Raw genomic sequence first — 6870 nt, 5'->3', positions numbered from 1 at the left:
CGGGTGTTTTAGGTGGTGATTTCAGCCTTAAGATTGGGTTTGCAGTGAAGTAAGACCATTCAAATGTCAAAAAGTGAGAAAATCAAGGAGAATTGGCTTTGTGCCACATGTCGCACCTCATGAGCCTCCAGAACATGAAGTTTCCTTCTTTGTATCACATGCCACGCCCCGTGGTGACATGCGTCGCGGCACATAATACACTTTCTGTAAAATTTAAATACGAATCTGATGTAAAAAATAGAAGAAAGAAAAGAGGGATTGGAAGAGAAACGAAGAAGACAAAGAGAGCTCTACTAGAACGTCATTCTCAAGAGGATTTAAGGTGTTTTAGAGCTAGAATACATCTAAGGTAAGATTTTTAAGCTCATTTTCTCCCTCTCTTTCCATTTTCATGAATGTTAAAGTTAGTGTTTGAGTTAGGAGAGTGATTTTTGGTCTATATATGAGTTATGGGTCCAAACCTATTAGTTAAAATAGGAATAATGAGAGTAGTTTAGAGTATTTAAACCTCATATTAATGGTTTTGTAAGTTGTTGGTAGTTGAGGGCATTAATGGATGAAAATTGGCAATTATGAGGGTTGTTGGGAGTGTTTTATTGCCATTAATGATAGTTTAATAGTTCATTTATGACAATATAGGTTATTGAAACCTAGTAAACTCATTAGGTATGATTGAAAGTAAATTTGTGATTTTGATTTAAAAGAGAATGTGGAGCTATAATGTTGGAAAATTACTTAAAAAGGAATATTAATAAATGTCTTTGTGATTAGTTATAGATTTATCTAATTTTAGCACCATTCAAGCTAACTGAAAAGTTTAGGAAGTTGTGTTTTGAGGGGTAAACATTTAATTTTTCAAAAGTTTGAGGTAGTTAGGAGAAATTCTAATTTGTATAGTTGTTTATTAATTAGTTATTTGTTAAATTTAATGATTTAGAACTTGTTTGGTGTTTTGAATACCCATTAGTGCAAATTTGGTACTGTTTGAAGTTGTATTGAATTGTTAAAAGCAATATATATATTTATACATATGTAATTAATGATGATGACTGAGCGTATGTTATCATATAATATTAGTATGTGGAGTATAGTGGAGAAAGAGAATTGTGTAAACAGGTTATGTTGTGATTAGTGTGTGTTGAATGGCATACAACTTATTATTTGTATAATATGATCATTGGTGGAAGTTTTACCTAAGAGGAGTGAATTGATAAATTCACCTGGTAACGACGGCTTACCATTAGAATTGAAAGCTTGCCCTAGCATTGATCGTTGGAATAAAAAGGTAGCCACTATCTGATAGTTGATTCGGTACTGTCCCACTTATTCTTCAAGGGACTGAAATCTAATTAGCCTCCACCGATTCATGAGGGTGCTAGGTTAGGGCTACGACACTATTAACCTCTAGAATTTCATATTATTTCATCACATTTTCTTTAGGTTCTAATCCTTTTTGATTCAATTGTATATGTTTTTATTGACCAAATTAAAAAAATGTGCATTTTATTTTGAATTTGTATTCTCGACTTTGATTTGATTTTTTTTGGCCTAATTTTATATTATTTTGGTTGAAGATTTGATTAGAAGCATTTCTGGAGCTTTGTTGATGTTTTTGGAAGACTTTTAAATGAAGAAATCAAGTGCAAAAAAGATAAATTTTGTTAATTGCAAAAACAGTTCAAAATTGCCAAAGTTGTCAAAAAGTCGCGACTTTCACCACTGTTAAAAAAACACAGCATTTTATTTATCAAAAATTGATTGGTTAGGACGTATATATACTGAAAACTTAATCCAAAATGCATTCTTTAAAATTTGAGCAACCATTTGGAGCTTTGTGTGCTAGGGTTTAGGCATTGAAAGAGTTGGGTTCAAGAGAATGGAGTTTTAAAGACATTTGAAGCTCTTTTTCTTCATTTTTTCTATTTCTCTTCCTTTCCTCTCTTATATTCTGATACGGGTTCAAATATTTTGTGTATTTGTATCTTTTGGACAGTTATGAGTAACTAAACACTTTGTTCTAGGGTTATTTAGAACCCTTGTATGGATTAACACTATATTCCTCCTCTCTTTTGTAATTAATGATGTGTGTGTGTGTGTGTGTTTATTTTACTATTTTCTAATGCTTCTAAGTGATTGGCCACTATTTAGATGTTGGGTTTATTTAATTGATGCTTGAGAAGGCTAGGTTGAGTGTAGAACTTGGGTAATAGTGCAAGAACTTGATATTTGCATGTTGAATGGATAATTTTGTTAGTAAAATAGAAATATGCTTGCTAGCCTTGCATAGCCACATTAGGGTTAGAGCTAAAAATTGAGTTTATTAATTATAACAAGAGATTGAGCAATTAATTTAACTAAACACTTATTCATGACTTGAGAGAGTTTGTCTAAATATTTTTAGAACATTAGGTTATCACTTATTTTCATTAAAAGCATTTAGGAGAGGAGGTGATTTTGGTGTTATGAGATGCAAGGGGATAAATGATTCTAGGTCTAAATTTCTACTTGAAGTCTGTGAATCAATTTGTTTTCTTTATTTTCTAGTGTTAATTTAGTTTACAAAATCATGTTCACCTAATTATGTTTGGCTTAACTTGATTGAACTCACTAAATCTTTAATTTGATCATTGTTTTTAAATAAATCCTTGAGAGAACAATACTTTACTTTCATTGTATTACTTGATATGATTTGTGCACTTGTGGTGAGCAACAGATACCCTACAGTTGTTAGTATTGGGAGAAATCATGATATACAAGTGAATAACTCTAGCCTAATAGCTTCTTACAAGTAAAAAGTTGGATTAGTTTGAATTACAGACGTAACCACTAGATAGTCATTGGTTTCATGTCGGAAGTAACAAGAGGGTATAAGGTTGATATTGATCATGCATTTTGTAAAATCCAAACTCAATTTGAATTTTATCATTCCTAATCACACAATCAACAAACACAAGAATAATAATATCAAAGTAATAGCCCTTCATTTGTTTTCAAATCATGAGATCCCAACTTCTTAAAATATATATTCAAATAAGAGGGTTAACAAAAGCGCAATACAATCATACGACTAAAATAGACACAATATTACTTCCCTTAAAAAGGGTCATGTGCCACAGCACGTGGTACAGAGCAGCGTGCCCTGTTTCTGTATGTGCCATGTGCCATGGCGCATCTACTGTCACATGGCAATTTAGTATGCAAACTTCCGCTGCTCGCCATTTCCATATTGATGTCCAATTAGAATGGTTTAAGCGCCTACACGAAACTTACAACACATACTAGCTAATGGAATAAGTTTAGACACGATTTAATGGTCACATCTAAATTAGACATCCGGTATAAAAAGTCACTTTTTCTTTCAAAACTTGTACCCTAAGTGCTCAATTCTCATTCCTTATCTCATTAGACCACTTTGGGCCTTAAACCAAGTCTGAAAGAACTACATACACCTAATTGACACTATTAATCACATATATCACGTCATTTACTTAAATTAACCTCTTAAAGCCACATTATACACTCGTGGACTTATATGAGGCACAACATACAAACACATATATACAAATAGATTTGTTTTACTTTCAACCCTCTGACTCTTACATATGAGGTTTCACCTTATCATATGGCTAGAAATCACAAATATACTCGACTCTTTCAAATAGGGCTCAGTCTCACCATTTGTGTCAAGTTCTCACATATACACAGTTCACGATTAATTTCACATTTAACACATACACACAAGTAGAACAAGTTATAAAATATCATATACTTGCTTGAATGATATCTAGGCCTACCCATATACCTATCACTAGGGCACTCTCGGCGAGATACAACATCATATATATATATACACACACACAAGCAAGTTTTCACAACACAATTCATATACACATTTACTTATACATCATAGTTGGCAACTGAAACTTTAACAATATATTATATATTCATTTCACTCAATGGTAGTCATACCATTACCAAATAAAGCTACTCTTTCCTTACTTCCTTTCCTAGCCTTCTCGTGTTCTCTTCACTTGTGTTCAAAAGTAATAGAGTGAGATATACATCTCAGTAACTCAAAGATAACCCCAATTATTAGTTAGAAAGTAAAATTATAAACAAGAGATAAAGTAGCATGTATTTTAGTAAAAGTAATATCATATGCATATATAAGAATTCATTCTCATCATGCTCATACTAATGCATTCTTGGTTTCACCTAGCAGAGTAATCTCTACATTCAAACCAAGACTTCCAGTCACATGAAGCAGGGCCTACTATACCCATGCTTAGATCGGGTAATCCTCTTTACATATGAGTGGTGTCCTAGGTTCATCATAGCGAAGTTAAATTTTATGCTCTGGATTATCAAGACTTTCTAACTTTATACAAAGTAGGACTATGACCTTCTACCATAGTCTAAGATAATCTCGTGGATCATTCTATATCCTAGGTCTATCGTAGGAAATTTAAGCTGTATGCTCTTGATCATCAGGATTCTCCTAGGTTTGTCTTGGCGGAGTCAAGCTCTACACTTTGAATTATCAAACTTCCTAGACCTCCTTAGGGCAGGGCCGCGTCCCCCTACCATAATCTAGGGTATACTCGTGGATGCAATGCATGTCAATGCACAAGCCACCTTAAATTCATTTCAATCAATACTCACATACCCCCATGCATATTTTTTCACAATGTTTCTACTTTATCAATTCACAACGTAATGTACTTAGTTAGATAAAAATACTTATAAACAATTTCACAAACAACAAGTAAAATGGTTACTCCATTTACCTTTAACCCATACTACAAAGGGTTACCAATCACATTAAGTTCTCAAGAGTGTAGATTCTCACAAGCAACTTCACAGGTGCTCAATCTACACAACACAGTGTCCCTCAATCAATTCTCAAAATTTCACATAACTATTGATTTAGCTAAACCGAATCCTTTAACATATAAAATAATTTAATTGGAACCCTTTTGAATTCATTTATCTACTATTTATAGTCACTAGCCTTATAGGTCATTCAAATAATCATAACAACCTTCTAACTCATTTATTCACCAAAATTCACCATTTTAACCTAACTTTTAGGCTATTTTAAGCCTAAATTCTCAAAACTTAATCATTCAACTCCATACTAGTCATAAAACCTTAGTTCTGTATTCGATAACCTTTTTTAGACCTTTCATTTAGAATCCAGCACTTTAAAATTTCATAATTCAATTTCTCAACCAATCAAATTCAATGAAAATGAGGCAGAAATGAAATTTAGGATTGCGTAATACTTACCCAACAAGTCACTAATTGAAGTAGACTCCTGAGCTCCTACAAATCAATACCCTATCAGAGCCAAGTTTTTCTATCCCTTAGATGGGTTTTTCACACTTTCTCTTTTGATTTCACAAGCTGTTCATGTCAGCTTTAAATGATTCCTGCACAATGCACCGCAACGCACACAGCTTCTATCGCGGCACGTGGCACAGTGAGGTCAATCTTACTTGTGCTCATACTTTATACCTCGGATTGCTATTCTACCTTTCACTCCTATCAGCACAACATCCAAGCAACTAGTTACTAATTTAACCCTAATTAGCAACTAGTTCTTAGGATTGGAATTTAAGATGTTACATATTTATAGTTCTGGCCATATGATTGTTATTATTATAGTCTGGCATGTCTTTAAAGGTGTATGGTTGTTATTTTTGTGACTTCATGATGTGCAAAATTGAGATATCTTTGATTATATGCATTGTATGCCCGATCACATGGTTTTTTTTTTATGGCTGAAGCTATATTTGATATGTATGAATATAATAATTATTTATTGCCATTTCATCCATAATTATTTGATATGTAATTGTATAGACTAGGTTAATCTTGGTTACTTAGTGGTTGTACTCATCCCTTATTCTTCAATATTTCAAGGCCTAACTCATTATATTAAGATCGAAAAAAATAACTAGGCATGGGATTTTGAGTAAATCCTACTTATAGGCCTCCTAGTTTTAATTATGTATATTTAAATATTGTTAACTTGCCATCTATGATCATTCCATTCTTTTGACTACTTGCATTGTAGCTGGGAAAATCTTATGTATTTTGTACCCTCAGCTAGTGATATATGATTGTAAAGCTTATATAGGGCCAAAGTACTAGTGCAAGTAGCTAAGGGTGTAGTTTGTTACCTTTGATGAGTATTTGATAAATTATGCGAAAAGTGACTCCCCCTTCTTGTTTTTATGAATCAAGGGGTTGAATGGTGAATTTATGTAATATGTGTATTTGATTTGACTATGGTGTATTGCACGAGTCCTAAATGGTTCATTGAAAGTGGTCTAAGGATTAATGTAGGCTTTTGACACATGTGTTAGAGTTTGAGCACCCTAATTGTAAGTTTTTGTAAGAAAGGAGTGAAAATTGAGAAGGGTGTCTAATTTTTAATAAAAAATAATTTAATTGTGAAACTTATGTCATTAGCTAGAGCTAGAAAAAAGCTCTCTATAAACACCTAGATGACCTTAATCGGACATCAGATGGAGATTAGGGTCGTGTCAGGAGTTCATCCAAGGCGCTGTTATTTGACAGCAAAATGTTCCTTAAATTGTCTATGCAAAGCTTAGACGACTGGATGAAGAACAAAATGAACCTAGAATATCGAGGGCATCACAAGTCTTTTACTCTAAATGCAACTGAGATTGACAAAGCCAAACAAATCCTTTAAGAAGGGGAAAAATGAACAAAAAATAGACCAGATACAAATAATGCATAATAGGATAGCTGGAGAACGAAAAAAACACTTGACGTCTGTCGGAGGTTAGGAGCTTGACTTTGAGGCCTTAAAAAAGAAAAAAGATGACAAAAGGGATGGGA

The sequence above is a fragment of the Prosopis cineraria genome, unplaced genomic scaffold, assembly GCF_029017545.1.
Source record: "Prosopis cineraria cultivar Desert tree isolate PC_DT_omini unplaced genomic scaffold, ASM2901754v1 PC109, whole genome shotgun sequence".
NCBI lineage: Eukaryota > Viridiplantae > Streptophyta > Magnoliopsida > Fabales > Fabaceae > Prosopis > Prosopis cineraria.
Note: the sequence above shows the minus strand (reverse complement) of the source record.